Source organism: Drosophila takahashii, chromosome 3R (assembly GCF_030179915.1).
Source record: "Drosophila takahashii strain IR98-3 E-12201 chromosome 3R, DtakHiC1v2, whole genome shotgun sequence".
Taxonomy (NCBI): domain Eukaryota; kingdom Metazoa; phylum Arthropoda; class Insecta; order Diptera; family Drosophilidae; genus Drosophila; species Drosophila takahashii.
In genome coordinates this window covers 7,348,668-7,373,989 of record NC_091681.1, presented here as the reverse complement: position 1 = coordinate 7,373,989, position 25,322 = coordinate 7,348,668, and the positions used below count along the sequence as shown (strand labels likewise).

The following is a 25,322-nucleotide window of genomic DNA, read 5'->3' as shown; positions in this document are numbered from 1 at the left end:
ACTGTAAGGGAAGGGTGAAGGTGAGAAAGATAAAGTTCGTTTGGACTTTAGTGAGGATAAGGTCAAGGTGACAAAGTGAAGTTAAAGTAAGTAAGTAGAAACACCTCATTGCTCTATTTCAAAGCAATATAATATGACTGCAGTGTTTAAAGATTGTAAGTTTATTGTTTGGGATGAGTGCACCATGTCACATAAAGGTGGGCTTGAAGCCATAAATAGAACCCTGCAAGATATTAATGAGAATACTATGTTGATGGGTGGTATTACAGTCCTGCTAGCTGGAGACTTTCGCCAAACCCTTCCTGTTGTGCTACGAGGTGCAAGAGCTGACGAAATAAAGGCCTGTTTAAAATCTTAATTTTTATGGCCACAGATAAAAAAACTAGCGCTCACGAAAAATATGCGAGTGCACTTAAAAGGAGACAGTTCTGCAGGAATTTTTGCCGAAACTCTTTTAAAAATTGGGAATGGCGTCCATCCAACAGTTGATGGAAAAATAGTTATAACATCACGCTTAGGAAATGTAGTCAAAAACGTTCAAGATCTTACATCCAAAATATTTCCTGACATTTCTAACATATCAAGTAAAAGCTTAGATTGGCTATCTGAGCGCGCCATTTTGACAACGAAAAATGAAAGAGCAACCACTATTAATAATTTATTGCTAAACTCATTTGATGGTTTAGAATGATGGTCTGCTATAAATCGGTCGACTCTGTTCCTGATGCTGATAATGCTGTTCATTACCCTGTTGAATTTTTAAATTCTTTGAATCCTCCAGGAATTCCTCAGCATAATCTGTCTCTTAGGATTGTAGCACCCGTAATGTTATTGACAAATTTAAGTCCCCTAAAGTTATGCAATGGGACACGATTGCAGATAAAAGGTCTTCATAAGAATATAATCGAAGCAACAGTATTTACGGGATGCGCGAAGGGGAAAACAGTGTTTATACCCAGGATCCCATTAATACCATCCAGTCTGCCGTTTCAGTTTAAAAGGCTACAATTCCCTCTAAAAGTTTGCTTTGCAATAACTATAAATAAATCGCAGGGGCAGACTTTGAAGCTGGCTGGACTAGATCTTAGAGAAGATTGCTTCTCTCATGGACAATTTTATGTCGCATGCTCTAGAGTTAGCTCTGCCAGTAGCCTTATTATTCTCGCTCCTGAAGGATCTTCTAAAAATGTTGTTTACACAGAGGTTTTAAAGTAATCTACTCAAAACTAATTTTAAGCGAACGAAGTCGCGCCGGGTACAGCTAGTGCCTCTATAATTGTTTGCTTCCAATTTATTACCTTTCTTGTGGAGGGGAATCACAAACGATTCTTTCCACATAGAAGGAAATTGAGACGTTTCTAAAGACAAGGTAAACAATTTGAGAAGGGGTTTGCAAAGCGCTTCTGCGCAATATCTAAGCACGCAGCCGGGAATTCCATCAGGACCAGGTGAATAGACGGGCTTGACTTTTTGGAGATTTATTAATAGGGCGCTTTCGTTTAATGTGGGACAAAATATTAAGTTCGACTTGGATACAGTGTAAGAATAAGGCCGTGTACAGTGAGATGAAGGAGAATATGTCGTTTGAAAAAACTGAGCAGATAGATCGGCTATTGCCTGATCAGTTGTTGCTGTCATGTTTTCAAATGGTAGCGAGGAAGGATAATTTGTGGATTTACGCTTAGTGTTAACAAAATTGAAGAACTGTTTCGGATCCTGAGAGAATTGGATCTTACAACGGTTCAAAGAATTTTTGTAACACAGAGCGTTAAGCACGGTAAAACTAGACCGAGCGCTTAAGTATCTAGAAAAAATAGATTGAGAACCGGTATCTTTATATTTAGATACTTTACGTTTCTTAGGTGTGTCAGCTCTTTACTGAACCAAGGTGGTTTGGTGGAGACTGACGGATAGTACAACGGAACACAAGAATTAAAAAACGAATTTACTGTTGAATAAAAAATATTTGCGAAAACAAAGTAGTCGCTTAGTAGACTTCTCTGATTTTGCATCTATCACAGTACCAGTGTCGATTGAAACCTCAAACGCCGGATGATATGGATCTTCAGGTTGAGTAAGAGGTGCTATCTTGGATAGAAATACGCGGTCCGGATTTGAAACGAAGCATAGGTCCAATAAACGACCTAGTGAATTTTTAATATTGTTAATTTGAGACAATGACAAATCTAGCAAGCCCTCAATAAAGTCATGCTGGGCTAGTGGAAGTAAAACATTTGATTGTTCATCTGTTGACCACGATGTTCCCGGGATATTAAAATCTCCTAGAACTAAAAGTTGGTCTCTATCGGTCAGTTTGTTCGACACTGACTGTATGGCAAAAAGATGATTTAAGTATTCTGGAAATTCAGATGCAGGCGGTATATACGAGCAGGTGATATATATAAAACTAGCTGTACCCGGCGCGACTTCGTTCGCTTAAAATTAGTTTTGAGTAGATTACTTTAAAACCTCTGTGTAAACAACATTTTTAGAAGATCCTTCAGGAGCGAGAATAATAAGGCTACTGGCAGAGCTAACTCTAGAGCATGCGACATAAAATTGTCCATGAGAGAAGCAATCTTCTCTAAGATCTAGTCCAGCCAGCTTCAAAGTCTGCCCCTGCGATTTATTTATAGTTATTGCAAAGCAAACTTTTAGAGGGAATTGTAGCCTTTTAAACTGAAACGGCAGACTGGATGGTATTAATGGGATCCTGGGTATAAACACTTTTTTCCCCTTCGCGCATCCCGTAAATACTGTTGCTTCGATTATATTCTTATGAAGACCTTTTATCTGCAATCGTGTCCCATTGCATAACTTTAGGGGACTTAAATTTGTCAATAACATTACGGGTGCTACAATCCTAAGAGACAGATTATGCTGAGGAATTCCTGGAGGATTCAAAGAATTTAAAAATTCAACAGGGTAATGAACAGCATTATCAGCATCAGGAACAGAGTCGACCGATTTATAGCAGACCATCATTCTAAACCATCAAATGAGTTTAGCAATAAATTATTAATAGTGGTTGCTCTTTCATTTTTCGTTGTCAAAATGGCGCGCTCAGATAGCCAATCTAAGCTTTTACTTGATATGTTAGAAATGTCAGGAAATATTTTGGATGTAAGATCTTGAACGTTTTTGACTACATTTCCTAAGCGTGATGTTATAACTATTTTTCCATCAACTGTTGGATGGACGCCATTCCCAATTTTTAAAAGAGTTTCGGCAAAAATTCCTGCAGAACTGTCTCCTTTTAAGTGCACTCGCATATTTTTCGTGAGCGCTAGTTTTTTATCTGTGGCCATAAAAATTAAGATTTTAAACAGGCCTTTATTTCGTCAGCTCTTGCACCTCGTAGCACAACAGGAAGGGTTTGGCGAAAGTCTCCAGCTAGCAGGACTGTAATACCACCCATCAACATAGTATTCTCATTAATATCTTGCAGGGTTCTATTTATGGCTTCAAGCCCACCTTTATGTGACATGGTGCACTCATCCCAAACAATAAACTTACAATCTTTAAACACTGCAGTCATATTATATTGCTTTGAAATAGAGCAATGAGGTGTTTCTACTTACTTACTTTAACTTCACTTTTTCTTAGTAAAACTTGTTTGTCACCTTGACCTTATCCTCACTAAAGTCCAAACGAACTTTATCTTTCTCACCTTCACCCTTCCCTTACAGTTCATTTACCCTAATCTATCCAATACCTCCTTAATCGCAACTTAATTTTATAGATTTGGTTAGCTAAGCGAATGCAGAGAAAAACTTTTACTCTTTTTTACCGTTTATTTTGAACAGATATAACCCCCAAAAACCTTTAAAACATAAAAAAAGAATATATAAGAAATAACACACAAATACCTATGAAAGGCTACGGCCAAAATGCTTTAAGCGAAAAACGGATCCGCTCGCAGGATCGGTAGGTAAACAAAAAAAGAAGTGCCCCAATGTCGGCTGGGGATCAACAGCTGGAGTTAAATATTTCGGGAAATGAGGAAAATTAAAAAAAGCACCTAAAGCTCCAACTCTTTTGGGTGAAAACAGTAGGTGTAATTTTGGAGACGAAATTTGCCAGCAATTTTCGTCGTGCGCTCTCGTCTTTAACATAATTTAAATTTTTGCAAAATATTTGATTTAGAATGGCTGCATTGGGTGATCCGTTATTTTGTCCTAATTTAATCATTACATACTTATGTATGTACATGCCAATTTGTCGATGTGTGTGTGTGTCATTGCGTTTCTCACATGCAAATGTGACGACTGAAAGTTTTTCCCTGCTCTCCCCTTGAAAGCCAATCCAAAATGTTTTTAAAATCAAAACCAAAATTCCTTATGAATTTAATGGGTTGGCTACACACTTTGACTTAGAATTGCATCCATTAGATAATCCGTTCTGGTATCCAAATAGAAAAATTTTATCAGGTGTTTCTAAGCCAGAAACAAAACATTGGCGGCGTCTCTTTCGCTTCAAATGACTCTCTCTCTGCTCACTGCTCTCTCGCTCTGCTTTTGCTGACGTTCGTGAGTGCTGCGAAAAACAAAAACAACGTGCTGCCAAAGAGGCCCCCCGCAACCCGCGCAAACAAAAAGGATCATATAAAATCAACCGTGGGTCCAAAAAACGAAAAAAAAATACCTTACTAATTGTATGGCATAGCTCCGCACTTTAAAACAAAAACGGATGCGATCGCATAATCGGTGCGGAAAAATTAATTAAGTGCCCCAACCGGAAGTCGGTGGGGGCTCATCTTCTGGGCTTTCAAAGATTTCCACAAAGAAAGCTTAAAAAAAAAATCAACTTGTTTGGTTAAAAACTGTGGGAATGGTTGATGTTTTAATCAACCAATTTTGCATTTTTCGAGAGTCCTGGGAGTCCTTAGGAGCCGAATTTTAAAAAATCCTTTCTTAGTGCACACCTCCTCTAACACACGATTCAGACCCAATTTTTTCCAGAATTTTAGGTCTTATGGTTTGGACTGGGGGAACATGACGCAAATCGACATCTACTCTTTTATAGTAATACTCGATAATACTCGATAATAAAATAGCCCTCTTCTAATTGCCTGCTTCTTACTCCCAAAAATCGAATTGTGGCAAAGGAGAGCAAGTGAATTTTTTGCATACGCCTCTTCTAATACTTGCGATATTAATTTGTTAAATCGTCGATGAAAATATATATAGTATCTTTTTAATATATATATTAAATTCAGATTGTTTAAACAAATATAATAAATGAATGTGATCCAAGTAAAAGTGGTGAACTTGTATATTTTTTTATCAGTTACAATGTTATCAATGCAATTTTAATTTGCGCACAAATATGTATACGAACTAACTTATTATTTTCCGATTCCACATTTGATTGATAATTATTAAAATTAAACTCGTCAAATTTACCATTGGCTGAAAGGAAATGAATAATTTTATTTGTATTTGAGCACATTATCGACTTTCAAGTAGAAACATAAGCACACATTGTGTGTATGTATTGTATTGTACATGTATTGTACAACTCAAACCATATCCAAATATACATACAGTGAGTCACATTAATATTCGGTTTTTTTTTTTGTCAACTTCAAACGTGAATAAAAAGTTTGAAACTAATAAAACAAAAAATCAAATAATGCAGAAATAAAGCTTATTTTATTACCTTTTCATAGATATATATATGTTATTACTTTTTTTAAAATTTAACTGAGAAACATGCATAAACGAAAGAAATGCCGAATATTGGGGCCACATTAATATTCGGTTTTCCCTTTTTGTACTAAAAATCAAAAAAATTATTTAGGAAATAAACTAAATTTGACATTTGAAATGCTAGCCATTATTGTCTATGGTATCGTTTAAATATTTTGGCATACTTTAAAATTTTTTTTTTGCCTATTCTGGGCCAGTTTTTCCAACCTAAAAAAAGGATGTACGGGATAATGTCAAAAAAGTTTGCAAAGGTACAACAAATTCTCGATTTTTTTTTTTAATTTATGGTTAAACCCCTAGCCTTTAACTAGAAATCAGTTTCAGCGCAATCCATTCATCACACCAAAAAAAATGGATGGGTACAAAAGCAGAGTCGCTCGAAAATTCATTTTTCCTTAAGTTTTGTATGGAATCAAGCAGCAAAACGCTTCTTCTGAGCGACTCTGTTTTGTACCCATCCACTTTTTTTGGTGTGATGAATGGATTGCGCTGAAACTGATTTCTAGTTAAAGGCTAGGGGTTTAACCATAAATTAAAAAAAAAAAATCGAGAATTTGTTGTACCTTTGCAAACTTTTTTGACATTATCCCGTACATCCTTTTTTTAGGTTGGAAAAACTGGCCCAGAATAGGCAAAAAAAAAATTTTAAAGTATGCCAAAATATTTAAACGATACCATAGACAATAATGGCTAGCATTTCAAATGTCAAATTTAATTTATTTCCTAAATAATTTTTTTGATTTTTAGTACAAAAAGGGAAAACCGAATATTAATGTGGCCCCAATATTCGGCATTTCTTTCGTTTATGCATGTTTCTCAGTTAAATTAAAAAAAAAGTAATAACATATATATATCTATGAAAAGGTAATAAAAAAAGCTTTATTTCTGCATTATTTGATTTTTTGTTTTATTAGTTTCAAACTTTTTATTCACGTCTGAAGTTGACAAAAAAAAAAAACCGAATATTAATGTGACTCACTGTACGTATTTGGGCTAAAGTTCGAATCTTAAGATATTTAACTTGGAAACATTTTGGCTTTGTTTACAGAATTTGTAGTAATTTTTTATCTTCTTCCATGGTGGAAATTAAATAAGGCTCTTACTTCTGCTACAAAATGAAAAATACTTTTTTTTAAATAAAACCTAAGCATTTTATCCACAGGACTGACTATTGATCGAAAATCATATTGATCGGAACAGCAGTTAAAGTTTTTAAAATTCAAAACAAATTTTAACTAAAATTGCCCTTTTTCCCTTCCCCTTCCCCACAGCACTACCACACCCCATCGACAGTTTATTTTGCTGCTGCTCTCTCGGCCGTCGCTCTCTTGCCATCCGCTCTCTGGGTTTCGCTCTCTCGGCGGGCTCCCACGAAATGCAACGCAATAACTTAGGAAATCTAAATAACTTCGGTAAAAATACTTAAAAAACAAGAGAGAACGCTATAGTCGGGTTGGTGTCCCGACTATCTAATACCCGTCACTCCGCTAAAGGGAGTGCGAACGCTGTGTCTGGTTGGTGTCCCGACTAATAATCGTAACTCAGCTAAAGGGAGTGCGAGGGAGATAGATATATGTTGACAATTTATAAATCGTATAACTTTTTAATGAATGGTCCGATTTGAAAAATGTCTTCTACATTTCGATAGGTATAAATATACACAACAAAATTGCATTTATACTTCTCGGAAATCTTTAAAGATGTGGGCGCAGGACCCATTTTAAAATCGTTAATGGGCTATTGTGGGCGTTAGAGGGGGCGTGGCGCTCGGCTAAAATAAACTTGCGCTGCGTAGGAAGCCAAAGAATATGTGTGGGAAATCTCAACCTTCTAGCTTTTGTAGTTTCTGAGATCTCAGCGTTCATACAGACAGACAGACAGACAGACAGACGGACAGACAGACGGACAGACGGACATGGCTAGATCGACTCGGCTAGTGATCCTGATCAAGAATATATATACTTTATGGGGTCGGAAACGCTTCCTTCTAGCTGTTACATACTTTTGCACGAATCTAGTATACCCTTTTACTCTACGAGTAACGGGTATAAAAATGTTAAAAATTTAAAAAATTAAACTTAAGCATTTGGGCCATGGAATAACCATTTACCAAAAAATCATCTCGATCGGAGCAGCGGTTTAGATTTTTTAAATCGAAAAGTTAATTTTAAATGTAGCCCCCAAATTATGGGGGATATCGAAATTTCTTTTAGATTTCTAATTAGGCCCTTTCAAGACCTAAAATTCTGCAAAATCAAAATTTCGAAATTCCAACCACTTTAGAAGCTAATCTTAAGTAAATCTAATGATTTTTTGCTCTAAATATGGATATTGGAGCTGTTTGGGGCCACTGGGGGGACATGTCGGACCTTAGTGGGCGCCTACGCCAAATTATGGGGGATATCGAAATTTCTTTTAGATTTCTAATTAGGCCCTTTCAAGACCTAAAATTCTGCAAAATCAAAATTTCGAAATTCCAACCACTTTAGAAGCTAATCTTAAGTAAATCTAATGATTTTTTGCTCTAAATATGGATATTGGAGCTGTTTGGGGCCACTGGGGGGACATGTCGGACCTTAGTGGGCGCCTACGCCAAATTATGGGGGATATCGAAATTTCTTTTAGATTTCTAATTAGGCCCTTTCAAGACCTAAAATTCTGCAAAATCAAAATTTCGAAATTCCAACCACTTTAGAAGCTAATCTTAAGTAAATCTAATGATTTTTTGCTCTAAATATGGATATTGGAGCTGTTTGGGGCCACTGGGGGGACATGTCGGACCTTAGTGGGCGCCTACGCCAAATTATGGGGGATATCGAAATTTCTTTTAGATTTCTAATTAGGCCCTTTCAAGACCTAAAATTCTGCAAAATCAAAATTTCGAAATTCCAACCACTTTAGAAGCTAATCTTAAGTAAATCTAATGATTTTTTGCTCTAAATATGGATATTGGAGCTGTTTGGCGCCACTGGGGGGACATGTCGGACCTTAGTGGGCGCCTACGCCCCCAATGGAATACTGTGAAAAAATTTGGCTGCTCTAGCTCTTATGGTTTAGGCTGTGGTCGTATCCCCCTAAAAATCGGTCTTTCATTTTATAATCTTTAGAGACTACCGGGAAACGACAGCCTTACACATATGAACTCTATATTATAAAATTCTTCAAATGTGACCACTTCTGACGTGAGAGTTGAGTTCACGGCAATTAAAACACCTCCGCCTCGTCTGGATGGACGGTCATGCCTATAGGTGCTGTACTTACCAGGAAAAATTTCGGAGTTTAAGATCTCCTCTTTTAGCCAGGTCTCTGCACAGAGAAAAAAAAATACCAAAACTGGTCATCATTCGGGTATTTTTTCATATCAATTTTGGTCCCATATGTGGTCATACCAAAATGATATTTTCGAACATACCAAATTGGTATTTTCGAACATATTAATAAGGTATTTTTCATACAAGATTGTTATGATCTCATATCAAATTTTGCTACAAAATTTTGTATTGTATTTTCTCTAACTCAGAAAAGCATTCTGCCACGAAAAAAAAAATGTCTGCATGGCTCAGAGGCCAAGGTGCTAGGTCCTGATATTATTTTGTGCTCGGGGGAACGGGGTTCAAATCCCGCTCACAACACAACACAACTTTTTTTTTTATTAGTAATCTTATCATATTAACTTTTTACAACAATTTTGTTCTTAATATTGTTAAGGAAATGTTAATTATGCGCCTTAAAAACTTTTTACTTTCTCTGCCTTAGCCGGTTTTGAACCGGGGTCCTCTCGCATCAGAGTCGGATGCGTTACCTATTGGGCCATCGCGACAAGTTACACGCGAGTATATTAGCTAAACTTGAATGTAAAATTAGCTCGTTTAAGCATGCTCAACTTGTAAGTGTGACCACAGCATATAAAGCGGTATAATACCAGAAATACAACAAAAATACAACTTTACAGCCATACTATTTTTTCGAAGACTTTTCGATGCCCCATTTGATATGAAAAACATATCAATCTTTGAAGTATTCATATTAATATGTTACGGATTCATATCAACATGGGTAATTGTTATGATTTCGTATCATATTGGTATGAATTCGTATTACATTTATATGGAAAAATTGATATGTACAAATTGAGGAGACAATATCAATCTGGTATTGTTCCATTTTTTTCTCTGTGTGTAAATACAATAATATGGGAAGCAAAAGAAAGACTATCCGAATACAATTTAGATAGCTTACTGCGCAAGCCTCTCGTATTCTGATAGGAAAGAATTAAGCTAGTTTTTAGTTTTTTGAAGACGAAGATAGGGTAGAAGATGAAGATGAAGATGCCGCACTACCCTGGCCTTGATTGGGGAGTCTAGTCTGCACGGGTCTTTTTCTTTTATTTGTATTCCAGTGGCCTTTCGAACTCCTTTACCACCATAAGATCTGGCCAGAAAGCTTCTGAGCAAATGGTCGAAAAGAGATCGTTCGGAACAAAGATCTTAAAATATGAGGTGTCCCTCGCATAAGTGAAATTAAACTTTTCCACTTTAATGTTTTTGGCATTTGTTTTGTGCCGGATGCCGTTTGGTCAGGCGAAAGACGAGAAATAAATATTTGTTTTTTGGGTTGAACCACTGAAAGAGGTTTTGGAACTGCGGATTGAGTTTCTGCAGCGCCAACTTGTGCCGGTAGACCAGACTCAACATTCCCTGGAGGTGACAAGTTATTAGTAATGGGCGGGGCAACAGGGGGGTCTACTACGGATGATACGGATTCCAATTGATCCAAATCTTTTTTAGCAGCTGATCGTAGCAACATTTGGGGATTTGCTACGGTCGACAGCTGATTCGTCGTGGAGCTCTGTTTATTACTTTCCGGGGGTAGCGGGGTGTTTTCCTTAGGCTGCCTGCCACCAGTGGCCTTTTTGCGCTTTGGAGACTCGTCAATTAGCTTAAGGCTATTAAATTGAGAGTCCAGCGCTGAGAGTAAATCATCCGCTCGGCGAAAACTGTCTCTAGCAACACCAAAACTATTGATTAAACTCTTTAAGCCGCCTTTGGTTTGGCGCATAAAAGATCTCATCTCTTGCGCAACTAGAAGACAAGGATCACAACAATAAAGTAAATTGTGACCCTTAGCCAGGTCATCACTGGTTCGGCCAGTATAGCCGGCACACTTGGTATGAACCATTTTTTCACACAGCCAACAGGTCAGTTTTGACTGATCAGCTCTGATTAATTGATGGCAATTATTAATAGAGCAGACAAAAGTATCCATATTTGTAAATATTTTGCCCACTGTACAACCGTACTTATTTAGTCGCATCTAAAATCATTTTTCGTCACAAAAGTTGATATCAGAACTTTTGTACGTTGAAGGTGCGTTCGTCACTAGTTTTTTACCTCGTTAAAAGGTGTTTTTATTTGATTGTACAAAGGCCTAACATATAAAAAAACTATTGTTTGGGAATAAAAAAAAATATCTATTATTTAAGATAATTTTTACCTTTGTGGATGCTGAAACAGTTTACGTTGCCTGTAATAACATTGTAATAAAACAGTTTTGTACGAACATGCAGGCGGAAAAATGTGGCGAAAGCCAAGAACCTATATTTCTAAAAAAAAATGAAGACTGCCCTATGCATATATACAATATTAATTCACAGAACTACGTTAAGTACAAATGTATATAATACTTTGATCAAATGTTAACCTGGATATGACTTTCAAGTTTGTTTTCAATAAAAATATATTGAAATATCATTGTATTAAAGGTCGGGTGATTGGGGTGATATTTATTACAAATTTAATTTATATTTAATTTGTGAACCAAATAACAACACGCTGCGATTCAAAGCGATTTATAATTATTTTAACTATGAAAAATATTAAAATTAAATATTAAATTTATCGGAAGTAAATATTTAAATATTTGAAACGAACATGAACTTACATGAACCAAATAACAATATGCTGCGTTTTAAAACGATTTATAATTATTTTGACCATGAAAAATATTCAAATCAAATATTAAAATATTTGAAACAAACATGAACTTACATGAACCAAATATCAATAAGCTGCGTTTCAAAACGATTTATAATTATTTTGAACATGAAAAATATTTAAATCAAATATTAAATTTAATGGAATTAAATACTTAAATATTTGAAACGAAGATGAATTTGCAGCCTTCTTACTATGCCAAATGTTTAAATTAATTATTTTTTAGTATTTTTACATATTTGAATGGAATGAAAAAATAGTTGAATTTACTATAAGTTTAATCAAATAATGATTAACTATGCGCCATATACGATTTTACTATTTTCATGTTAGGACCTATTTCGCTGGGAAAAATAATTGGAACAATGGTAAAATAGTGACATTTATAATTTTTTTTTTTACCAGTGATGTATTAAATATCTACCCAACTGATATATTTTTGACAACAAAAATATTACTTTTTCAGTAAAATGGGTCTCTTTCGATGCAGAAAAAAAACAATTCTCAATGCAAAATTTGAAAGACCGAATTTACGGGCAACTATAACTGCAACCTGGAGCGGCATTTAAAAACTCGGCACCTGGAGTTGTACAATTCTGAGAGGGGAAAGCAGGAAGATGGTGAGGTTGCTGAAAAAAAAGTAAAGTTTTCGTCAACCATGACACAAAAGGAAGTAAAAGATGCTTGCATTGAGTTGGTAACAACAGAAAATATGCCTTTTTCCGTCCTGGACTCCAAGGCTTTTAAAGTCCTTACCACTCAAATTTTTCGTTGACTGTCTATGGATATAGTGACGTCAAAGAACATTATGGATATCGTTAGCGAAAAATATGACCATATGAAAGCAAAGATTATATCTTTACTAAATAAAAAAGTAATATGTCTAAAAATGGATACTGCGACAAGGTGCAATAGAGGAGTTCTGGGCGTTAACGCTCAAATTTATAGCAAAGGGAAGCTGTTTATATGCACCTTGGGTATAATAGAGCTCAACAAAAAACACACCGGTCTAAATCTCTGTTCTGAAATATCGAGCATCTTAAATGCTTTTAATATAAACCAGGATCATGTGTACGCATGCACCACCGACAATGGGCGAAACATGATTTAGGGCCGGTTTCTCGAGTCTCTGTCAAAGTCCCTGATAGCTATCTGTCTGAAAAACTTAAAGACCAGATAAACTGTTCGTAAAAGCAAATCGGCTTTCTCGACTGCTTTAATTTATCTGAACGAGAAACAATTACAGAGTGCTGTTAACGCACAGAAATGGCGTGCTTCGATTATTTCATCAGCTGTTTGGGTATATTTCAAGGGAAAAGTCAGCTGTGATTTCGTTTCTTATTCTTAGTTGGCTTTGGGAAATCAGCTGTCATTCTATCGAGCCGAAAACGCTTAAGCCTAGTACTCAGTACGACGAAAACTGCTAGCTAAGCATAGGAGTAAGCGAGAGGCAAATAGGTAGCTAAAGCCCTTAGCCGGGGACTTTTTCCCACCTCGGTACTCAGTTGAGCTAAGGAAATAGTAAGAAAATACCACTAAAATACTAGATTAAGCGGATGAATTCTGATGAACGCCTTTAGCCGCGGCCCAAAGAATAAAAAATTTGATCTTTGGCTGTGTTTGTGCAGAAGCGGTGTGCCAATAACATATTATAAATAGAATGAAAACCCCAAAAACCAATGGAAAACTGCCTGTAGGAGTTGCAGCAATACATATCCTCATTCCAACAGCAAATTTAAAGCTTGCGACCTAGGTCGGCTAATCATTTTGTAATATTTCAAAATTGGCGCCAGTTAATTTGCTTGCTGAGAGTAAGACCATTCTACATGCATTGCGGATGAACTCCGAAAACTTCGGTCACCCTAAAATATTAATATTTTTCGACTAGTAAAACTCTTAGCCGAACTGAGTACTAGGCTTTAACAGGGACTCCGAGTCCCTGTCAAAGTTAGCTCTCACATTGGTGCTCGAGAAAGCCAAAATGCCTTAGCAGGGACATTATCTGTTCGAGAAATGTTAGCCGGCACTCGAGAAACCGGCCCTAAAGAATATAACTCGTTCCCAGATCATGGAGACTACGGACATTATAAAGCCATTTACTACTTCCCAGTCGAACATTCAGGCATGTGCTCCGAATGATTCCAAAATAAAATCCAACGTATTTTCCAGGGGCTTGCAATAGGTGAACTTTTTAGGGGGTTTTATGGGGAATTTATTTGATGAAGATATACTGAAAAAAATTTTGGACATCCTTAATAAAAGCGAATGGGTTTTTTTTAGAAAAGTTCATGTGAAGCCTGCAGCCAATTCCAAAAATGTACATTTTTATTGTGTAAGGGTTCGACTGGGTTGCTCTACAAAGTGCTTCGTAATTGACTTGACGGCTCCATATACGGCCAATATCAAGGATGTTACCATCCTTAAAAATCTTATGGGCGACCGAGGTGATTTTTTTGTTCTTCGCATACGAATTTTAAAATACGAATTTTGGAGTTGCTCAATGAGGTTCATATATATGTGGCGAAATTAGATAAAATTCTTTATGAGGAAGTGGATTATTATTTTATATTTTTATAAATCTCACAATGTGAATCCAAAGTTGAAACTTTGTTTTTTCTTTTTAAAAATACGAAAAACTAATATTTTTTGTCACTTTGAATGATTATTTTTACAATAAATATAAGCCAAAACCAATTTTACAAAGAGGGAATAATATATTTAAACCCTTAACGATTTTTTTAAATTTTTAATTTGTTTATAATTAAAAAAAAAAATGTATTAAAAATGTGGTAATATTATATATTAGCGGGCTCACTCCCGAAATTCGCAAACAAATTATCCTCGATGGACTGCGATTTCTTAAGAATTTACTTGCAAAAAAAAAAGAACTTGGCGGTCGGCCATGGTCACGGTTGCCAGATTTGGCTCTTTTGAGCCAAATCTGGCTCTTTTTTTTGGCGTTGGCTCTTTGGCCCATTTTTATTGAATTTGGCTCTTTTTTGCTAATAGCGATAAAAAATATTTTAAACTTGAAAAAAAAACAGAATTCATTTTTTTATTAATGCATTTTTTTTTGCTATTTTAAGAGTGATTTATGTCTGAAACCCAAAAGTGCCAGATCGAAACTAAATTGTTCCGCTGGTATGGTAGCTCTAAACAAGTGTATCGATATGGTAACTTTCACATGTGCTTCTAAATTTGGCGGTGATTGTGGTGTCTCAAAGTGTGCGAAAATAATTTGTGCAAAATGGACAAGTAAGTAAAGAAATCGTGTACATTTGTGTATCTCAAATGCAATATAGCTAATTTGTTTACCTAAATGCAGGTTTGTTTTAACTTCAAGCAGTTTAAATAAAGCTGCGCCCACGCCGCAAACGCATACTGAGACTTCAAGCGATTCACATCCCGCAAACAAAAAGTAAGAGTAAAAGTGTTATTTTTCTAATGATCTAGCTAACATTTCTTCGTCGTAGAATTTCTGTTTCGGAAAATCGCAAAGTGCGTAGTGAATGGCTGGACAAATTTTCCTGGCTGAAGAACGACGACGGGCGTGCATCTTGTATTGCCTGTGGTATATTTTTACGGAATCACCTGACGCACATCCAAAGACATTCGACACAGGCTTCACATATACGTTGCTTAAAAATAAAGGAAAGCCAACTGAAAATCGACACATTTACAAAGGAACGTAGTGACAATAATTATAAGCAGGTGCGCGATGCCGAGTACGCACTTGTTATGTTTTTGGTAATGCATAACCTCCCGTTTTTGCTGATGGACTACTTGCCGGACTTGCTGCGGGTCTGTTGTCCAGATTCAAAAATTGCGAAGGGCGTAAAGTGTGGTCGGACCAAGGCAACTGACATTTCGAAGGAACTTGCAAAAAAAGCAATGCAGCGGATAGTGAGTGCATTACAAGAAACAAAATTTTCTTTAATTGTTGATGAAACCACAGACGTTGCCAACAAAAAAGCCCTAGTGTTGGTGGTACGTTACTTTCACAACATTTCTGGCAGTATTAGGGACCAATTTTTAGCTCTTATTGAGGTGGAAAAATGTGATGCTCAATCGATTTATAACGCCATCAAAGCGTTCTTTTCTGAAAACCAAATACCTCTTAAAAATCTAATCGGCCTGGCAACAGATGGTGCTAATGTTATGGCTGGAGGCCTTAATAGCCTTAAAACCAAATTAAGTGGAGATACCCATCTCTTTTTTTTGAAATGTACCTGCCATTCTTTACACCTTTGCTCAGGATACGCCTGTAAAAAATTACCGTCCGAAATTGAAATGCTGTGCCGTAAAATATATTCATATTTTTCGTTTAGTCCAAAAAGAACATCGGAATTAAAAGAATTTCAAGAATATTGTAGTATAAAGCCCCATAAAATTTTAGGAATAGCCATGACACGTTGGTTATCTTTAGAGAAGGTTATTTCGCGAATTCTGGAGCAATGGGATGCTCTTGAACTCTTTTTCTCGTCCCAGGCTTTGGAAGTTAACAACATTAAGCCAAAAGAGATAGCTAATTCCATGGCCAAGCCAGAGCTTAAAATTTACTTATTATTTTTAAGCTTCATTTTGAAAATCATTAATGATTTAAACGTTGAATTTCAGTCTGAATCGGCTCGTTTGCCATATTTGTATGCAAGATTACAAAGCAGCATTAAGCTTATTTTAAGCAACATTGTAACGCAGGACTACGTCAAAAATATGAATTTAGAAGAATTAAATATTTGTGATCTTGAAATATATTTTTTGCCTGTTGAAGAAATATTCATAGGGTTTAGTGCACAACAGTGCATCTCTGACTCTGGTTTACTAGAAGAGCAATCTAACAGCATTAAAGTAACAATAAGACAATTTTATTTGGAACTTGTTGACCAAATAACACGACGATTTGATTTCTCAAGAAAGGACATACAAAATTTGGTTTTAATAACTCCTGCCAAAGTTCTATCCGCTGAGGAGTGGAACATTGTTCCATTGCTAAAAAATTTTGAATACCTCTGCGAATCAGAGTTTGACAAAATAATAAATCAGTGGAAAATGCTGAAATTATCAAACGATACATTAAAAAAAGAGACTGATATAATTTTATTTTGGGATAACATTTCAATGATTACAAATGGATTAAATGAAAGTGTGTTTAAAGATCTCATTAAGTTTGTACACAACTTATTATCACTCCCACACAGCTCTGCTGCAGCAGAGCGAAAATTTTTTGCAATTAGCCTAATAAAAACCAAATTAAGAAATAAATTAGAATTTAATACCGTTAGCAGCATAATGCTATGCAAGGAATTAATTTTAAATAAAGAAACGCACTATGTTTGGTCGCACAAAGATTTAAATTAAGATATGATAAGAAAAAAAAAACTGAATATGCTTGGTCTCAGAATGACTTTAATTACCAGTAAGATTTAGCTGTTAGGCTGTTTCATTTCAGAAAAATGCTTTGTTATGTTTTTGTTTATGTTTTTATATACTATCTTATGATTTAAGTTAAATAAATTCAAAATAAATAATAAATAAAAATTTGGCTCTTTTTTATTCAAATTGGCTCATTTTTAATCATTTTTTGGCCCAAAAAAAATTTTTGAAGTGGCAACCGTGGCCATGGTTCTCTTGTAATTGAATTTCAAAGTTCCCGGGTTTGCTATTATAAACAAGTTTGCGGTTTGTGCTTCTTTAAAAAAGCGAAGCGCGCCAAATATCCTTCATAATTTTCCTTTTTCCGGCCATATTGCGGAATGGCCTCTTTAAGGTCCCGCCACAGACGCTCAATTTTTTGGGTGTTGGCCTTAGTGACTGGGTCAACAAAATTGATGGAGTGGTTGTGTTTCAGATGCTAATAACCTACATTCTCTTGGATCAGTGGTAACAGAGAGTCCTTTGACCGGTCCTCTACCGGAACAATGAAAAAGTCGCCCGTCTCGCGATCTGTGCCACCGAAGACCCACTGACCCTCGATTATTCGGCCGCAGTTGTATTTCCTGCGACCAATCTTCGTCTCGTCGATTTCCACAGTCGCACCATAGCCTCCAATTACGGTCTTGACCATTCAAAGAACGTGTTTTTAAAGGCACTTTCCTAAGAAATTACTTTGTTAGTGTATATAATATAATTTTTGAATATATAAAAATGAAAAGCTTGCCTTAAATGGACACTGCCTCTTTGTTTTCGTCTTTTTGTTCAAACTTTTAATTTAATTTAATTTATTTTGGTTTTATCCCAGTGCTACAGGCTACGTGAAGCCTTTTATTTATGTCACCAGTCACTTCGTGTACAATATTTTTACATTACATTTACATTTTGTCTTATTTACTAACATTATAAAATCTTGAAAGCAAACAAATATAAGAAAAAACATTTTTATTACAATTCAAAAATTTATAGGGTAGTCATTTGAAAAACAAAAAATTAGAACGTACAAAAAGTGGTGCATTTTCAGAAATTATAAAATATAAAATTAAAGTTAAAGTTAGTTAACAAAAAAAAAAAAGAAAAATAATTATAGATTAAATTAAAGTTAAAATTAGAGTGTGCCTTGAAGGTGGGACAATAATTTAGCTTTGAATTTTGTATCATTTTTAATGTTTTTATATTATTTGGAATGATCTTCCAGTAGCGAACAGTTTGGATAAAGAAATGCTTTTCTGCCGATCCTAGTTTTAATCGTTTGGAAATAATATTATTTGTTCTAGCGGAGACTGACATTTGCAAGAGTTCAGTTAGGTACTGTGGCTCCTTCCTGAAAATCAACTTATGTAAAAATAAAAGAGTTCTAAACTTAATCCAGCACTCAAAACTTAGCTCGAAAATCTTTGAGGAGTAAGCTGTTACAAGCGCTGTGCGATCCAAGTTAAAAATATATTGCACTATTGAGTTAAACGCGACTTTCAGCTTACGCAAACTTGCTGCGTCAGAGGATGCAAAAATTTCAAGTCCGTAAAATAGAGTTGGTATTATGCAAGCTTTAGCTACTAACATTATGATGTTCTGAGGTATAAGATTCTGGGTTATAGAAAGCTGCCTGAGCATAGCATAGGTTTTCCCAGTGGCCTTAGTAATATGGTCATCCCATGTCAACGTGGAGTTAAATTCTATGCCAAGATTTGTGGCCCTTTCAACATAATTAACAGCTACGTTGTTAACATTGACTTTTGGAAGCAAAATTGGGTTTATAGGTCTTTTTCGCCTCCGCCCAATTACTTATTTTTTGGATTTTATTGTTGCTAATTATTGTATTATTCTAATACATTCATTAATTTGGCCTAAGGGACGACTTACATAAAGCTGGACATCATCTGCATAAAGGTGTACATCACAGTCAGACAAACATTTAGGAAGATCATTTATGTATAAGGAGAAGAGCAATGGGCCTAAGACTGACCCTTGTGGGACCCCCTGTGCTAGGGGCAAGAGATCAGATCTGAGATTTCCCGAGACGACTGCCTGCAATCTGTTTGTAAGGTAGGTTTGGAGAAGCTTTATTGCACTTGGAGAAAAACTATACAGCGTTCGCAATCACATGGTCAATAGACAATTGGTCTTTCAACTGCGAACCTTCGCCGGCATACCACATTATTGTTCCACCGTCCTCGACCACTTTGCATGGGCTAAGGCAGGTTGGACAGTCGCGCTTGCCCAAAACAACTCCGTGATCTTCTAAAAAGCGGAAATGAGCTTTCTCATCCATACCGAGAAACTCTCCAAACGTTACAAAGCAGGACTGGCACGTCATGTTGAACAATATGAATCAATAAACAACAATTTTTGATACAAATTTGAATTTTATGGAAACTTGAAAGACGACTCGATTTTTATAGCAAGGATGAGAAAAGCACCCTTGTTTTTTATGGCAAAACCGGGAACTTTGAAATTCATTTACAAGAGAACCATGGCCGACCGCCAAGTTCTTTTTGCACGAAAATTCTTTAGAAATCGCTCTCCATCGAGGATAATTTTTTCGCGATAATTTATAGTATTACCATAATCTCTAAGGGCCGTTTTCTCGTCCGTCCTGCAAAGTAATAGTTAGCTAATGGAAGGATAAATTTATCCCGGTGGCAAATCGGTTTTCGTTTTCTCGTCCGTCATTTAAAACTCTATATAAAAGGCGCACTAATTTGAGATTAGGTGGCAGCCCCACAACAGAAGAGTTAACTAATTGTCAAAAATTAATCGAAAAACTATCGAAAAATACCATAAAGCAGTCATACTATCAGCTAATGATATAAAACAAATTTCTAACTAATAAAAAAACAATGTCGGCAGAATGAAAGTTTCGCGGTAAAAATTATACCGATGAACAGGAGACAATTCTTGTAGAACCGGTGCCTCGCCTCCGGGAGATTGAATTCTTACATGCGTGCAATCTATGGCTCCAATGACTTTCGGAAACTTGGCTATTGAAGATCTTCAATACGCAGCAGAGAGCTGCAACGAGTCAATCATTTTCGGGTACACCCGATCATTTACTCGTATCCGTTTTGATTAATCGCTTCGGGTGAGCGAAATGAAATGAGCGGTGAGCGAATGCGATCGTGCCATGAATGATCGTTTGTGATCGTTCAAGTGTGTGATCTGATCGTGTGTGAACGTTCGGCTTGAAGATTTTACCCGTTTGTGATCGAATATTTTGTGCAATCGATTGGTGTGATCGTGCTTCGCGCCTATCGGTATGACAATGCAGTTCGTGTTATTGCTTTATATTTGGCACAACATATTTTTATATTTGCACAAAATGACAACAAGTAATAGATTTTAAAAGCGTTTTAGAACTAATATCAAATGGAAGCTACGCGTTGTCAGGCCACCGGAAAGGAAAAAGTTTCATATGGAATAAATATTTCTCAATAAACATATATGTACATTGTACACACAAAAAAAAAACTTGGTAAAATCAACTGTAATAATTGTCAAACAGGCCCTAACCAGCAAAATTGTCAATTCTACTAAGTAAATAGTCATTTCACAATATCAAAATACACACAATTAGCAAAGACACAAACCCAAAGCAAAAACAAAATACACGTAACCATTTTAATAGTTACGTAACTATCTTTGTTGGTCAATTTTACCAAGTTTTTTTTTTGTGTGTAATACATTGAAGTGCACTCTCCATCTATTTTATTTCGTCGTCACAAGAAATCATATTAATCCGTTCACAATCTATTCATGTACAACTGACTCGAGGTCGCAATCATCGGGAACGATTGAGCGCTTCGGAACGATCATTTTGTTCACCTACACCCGAAGTTCAAAATCACATCATTGATCGTTACGAAGCGAGTCGGGTAGTTGATCGGATCGTACTTTGGCTTTCGGGTTTGATCGTGATTATTCGTTGCCGAGTGAGTTTACCGGATTAAACGAAAATGATCGCGCGATGATCGATCGTACTCGATCATACTCGTTGCAGCTCTCTGATACGCAGGTACTTCATAAATCGAAGAGTTACTAAAAAATTAACCCATGACTATATTGTCGGTTCCCTGCAATAATGGTTTTTGACTATATGGAACTGGTAAAATTAAATGAATGCACTTACTTCTTTACTTTACATTCAAGTCGCAAAACAATTTTTTGCTAAACAAATAGCACCGCTTTTTCGCATGCGAACCCTTTTAATAAATTCTTCATCACTGCACACTGGTCGAAATGACCAATTTTTATACCCTTGCAGAGGGTTTTATGATTTCAGTCAGAAGTTTGCAACGCAGTGAAGGAGACGTTTCCGACCCCATAAAGTATATATATTCTTGATCAGCATCACAAGACGAGTCGATCTAGCCATGTCCGTCTGTCCGTCCGTCTGTCCGTCTGTCTGTTTCTACGCAAACTAGTCTCTCAGTTTTTGAGCTATCGGGACGAAACTTTCGCAAAAGTCTTCTTTCTATTGCAGGTAGTATATATGTCGGAGCCGACCGGATCGGACAACTATATCTTATAGCTCCCATAGGAAGGATCGGAAAAAAAAACTTTTAAAATTCTAGCTTCGGTGTTTTTTGAAATATTACCTTCTACTTTTGGGGATGTTATTTTTTAAATATTTCTGAATATTTTATTAAATTTTTAAAAAATCGGACTACTATATCATATAGCTGCCATAGGAACGATCGGAAAATTAATGGAAAAGTAATAGGAAATAAATTCTAGCTTCTTTGGTTTTTATTGTATTATCTTCTACTCTAGGATATGACTCTTTTTAATTTCCGAATTTCAATTTTAATTTGATCAAAATCGGACGACTATATCCAGTGTTGGGAAAGGTACTGTGTTTTATTACCTAGGTAAGGTAAAAGGTATTGGGCACAAATAAATACCTAGGTAAGGTAAAGGTACTTAAATTTCCCAGTACCTAGGTAAAGGTAAAAGGAAAATATATTGTTATACCCTTGTAGAGGGTATTATAATTTTAGTCAGATGTTTGCAACGCAGTGAAGGAGACGTTTCCGACCACATAAAGTATATATATTCTTGATCAGCACCAATAGCCGAGTCTATCTAGCCATGTCCGTCTGTCCGTCTGTCTGTCTGTCCGTCTGTTTTTATACCCGTTACTCGTAGAGTAAAAGGGTATATTGTATTCGTGCAAAAGTATGTAACAGCTAGAAGGAAGCGTTTCCGACCCCATAAAGTATATATATTCTTGATCAGGGTCACTAGCCGAGTCGATCTAGCCATGTCCGTCTGTCCGTCTGTCCGTCTGTCTGTCCGTCTGTCTGTCTGTCCGTATGAACGCTGAGATCTCAGAAACTACAAAAGCTAGAAGGTTGAGATTTTCCACACATATTCTTGGGCTTCCTACGCAGCGCATGTTTATTTCAGACGAGCGCCACGCCCCCCCTAACGCCCACAATCGCCCACTAACGATTTTAAAATGTGCCTGGTGGTCACACCTTTAAAGATTTCCGAGAAGTATAAATGCGATTTTGTTGTGTATATTTATACCTATCAAAATGTAGAAGACATTTTTCAAATCGGACCATTCATTAAAAAGTTATACGCAATCCAAAAATATATATCCATCTCCCTCGCACTCCCTTTGGCCGAGTGACGGGTATTAGGTAGTCGGGACACGAACCCGACTATAGCGTTCTCTCTTGTTAAATATATATATTATACGAATTCATTAATTGTATTTGCCCGTTCTATCTTTCCCCTCCAGCTAAAGACAAGGTTAAGTTCAGTCCTAGCACGCTGCTTGACATTTGGTATCGCAATAACCTGAGTAAAGAAGCTATATTTAAGCAGTGAAAAATTAAAAATGTAAATATTGTTGTTTAATTTACTAAAATATAGTTGTTTTCTATTACAAAAAACAAAAAATAAAGACCTTTCTTTTACTCATTTAGTTAAATGTAGGCGTGGCCAGATCAAACTGAAAGTTTGTATATATCTTTATAATGATCTTATTATCAAATGTGCCAAGTTACAGCGTTCTATGAACATTTTTGGAATTTAAGCAAAAAAATTGGTCATTCCGACCAGTGTGCACTGTATTGTTGGAAGTAATTTCTTTGGTCTTGATATCTGCGCCGATAGGTTCGCACTTCAGACAAATCGCTCGGGAATTCATTTTAAAATAAATTGGATGATTTAAGCAATTTTGATTTATATTTAACTGTAAATAGAATCACCTGTTTTCGAATGAAGAGTGGAACCAGATTGACAACGCTCAAATGTCTGGCAACACTTGCGCACAATCCAACCGCACAAATTTTGCACGGTGGATGAAGTACCGAGACAAAAATTGTCGCTACCTGCGCTAACATAAAGACGAGTAAACCAGTAAACCATATGCTACTTATCACATTTAAGAACAAACTAAGCATATTATTAAAGCACGTCATTCGTCCCATTTTCATTTGGAATAATTTTTTTTATTTATTAGAGTGCTCAGTGACTAATTATAGTTACTATTAAACGCAGTTTATGTGCTTTCAACGGAGTTCTTATTCTTACCACACCCACCTAAAAACTAAGGTTAAGCAAAGTGTCAGTAATGATATAGGTTGGGCATATTCTGAGGTTACTGAGGGTGGAAGAATTTTTTTCCTCTAAGAATGAGTGATTTAAACATTTATCTTCTACATTAAATAAAAAAAATTCTGAAAAAAATTATAAAACTAGGCCTAAAAGTTAGTTTCAAGTTTTACCAGGGCACCGAACCACAGTAAATATTCGGTTTTTGCGTTCCTGGGATATCAATAATACATCTTTCGTGATAAATTTAGTTTCCCAATTATATAACGTTAATAAAAGAATAAAATTGTTGACTGTCAAGAATAACCTGATTCTTATTTTATTTTTAAGGATTTTTTTTCAATAAAATACAATTTCAAGCACGTTAATTACGTAATATACTAAATTATCCAAAGATATTCGCTTTTTCTGGTGATAATATGTTTTGAAGATATTACCAAACATAACAAAAGCCCCACAACATTTTTCATAAAAGTTTTAAAATATATTTTAAGGATTTTGTTGCGTGCACGAAATAAGCTGCGACTTGTAAAAAGAAACTTTTATTGAAATTTGTTCGGTTTAAGTATAACCTAACAAAGTAATAAAATGGTTTAATGTAAATTAGTATAACACTGAATAAAGCTGCAAAGAAATTTATTTTATATCTATTTTACTTTATGAGTAATACGACTTATAAGTTTTACTTTAGCTCTGCACGAAATAAGCTGCGAGCCAGTGCACTATGGGTAATTTGACCACTTTTTGTGGCATTAATTAATAACTTAACATGCATGTTGCTATTCTTGTCAAGTTTTCAATCGTAAAATCTGCAAGGGTATTAAAACTTCGGCTTGCCGAAGTTAGCTTCCGTCCTCGTTTTCCCATTGGTTTTGTTTTTGTAAAATGTGTTCTATCGCCTTTTCATCGCCCAAAAGTGTCCCAGAAGTTACTTCTTTGCGATCGCAAGCCTTTTTAGGTAGTCAAATCGTCCAGAAGTGCCTCAGAAGTTACTTCTTCACGATTTGAACCCTTTTTAGGTAGGCAAATGTGTTTTATCGCTCTCATGCACGGATACAGAGACAGAATACGATTGTATGTGTGCACATTAGGGCGGTCCACATTTGTATGGAAATTTTTAAGGTCCTACTCCCACCCGCTTCTACAGTGCGCATTGGCAACACCTTGAATACCAGGTATACCAAAAGACAATTTTTAAAAAAATCGTGTTTTAGGGTCTGCGAGTTGGTTTCAAAGCTTATCACCCATACGCAGTGTTGCCTTCGATCAAAAAGTTTTTCTGATCAAGGTGGCATAGATATCAACAATTCAGTTGATGTTTTGCTCTCCTTTTTTTTTTAACAATTATTCCAAAGAAATTCATAATTTAACAAGACAAGACATGGGAGAGCGATTTTTTTCGACCAAATTCGAACTGTTATACATGTCGTATGAGTAATTTTAAAGCAAACTTTGAAGACGTTTCGCAAGGTCTAAATCTCGAAAAAAAATTTTTTGTTTTCACATACATTTTTTGCATACTTTAATATACCATGTTAAGGGACGAGAAAAGAATTTCATTTTTTGGACCGCGCTAGTGCACATGTATTCTCGCGCATTGTTATTGTGCATATTTCGCTTATTG

General features: G+C 35.9%; 2 long non-coding RNA genes across 3 annotated transcripts in view; one reads left to right on the top strand and one right to left on the bottom strand.

Annotated features, from left to right (window-relative positions):
- LOC138913440 (uncharacterized) overlaps window positions 1-25,322 on the bottom strand; it is a 60,533-nt gene that overhangs the window by 21,987 nt on the left and 13,224 nt on the right. The gene's annotated exons all lie outside the window — the stretch shown is intronic.
- LOC138913653 (uncharacterized) lies at window positions 14,796-15,208 on the top strand. Its single transcript, XR_011419463.1, has 3 exons — window positions 14,796-14,959; window positions 15,030-15,122; window positions 15,178-15,208. It is a non-coding gene; the product is annotated as an uncharacterized lncRNA (long non-coding RNA).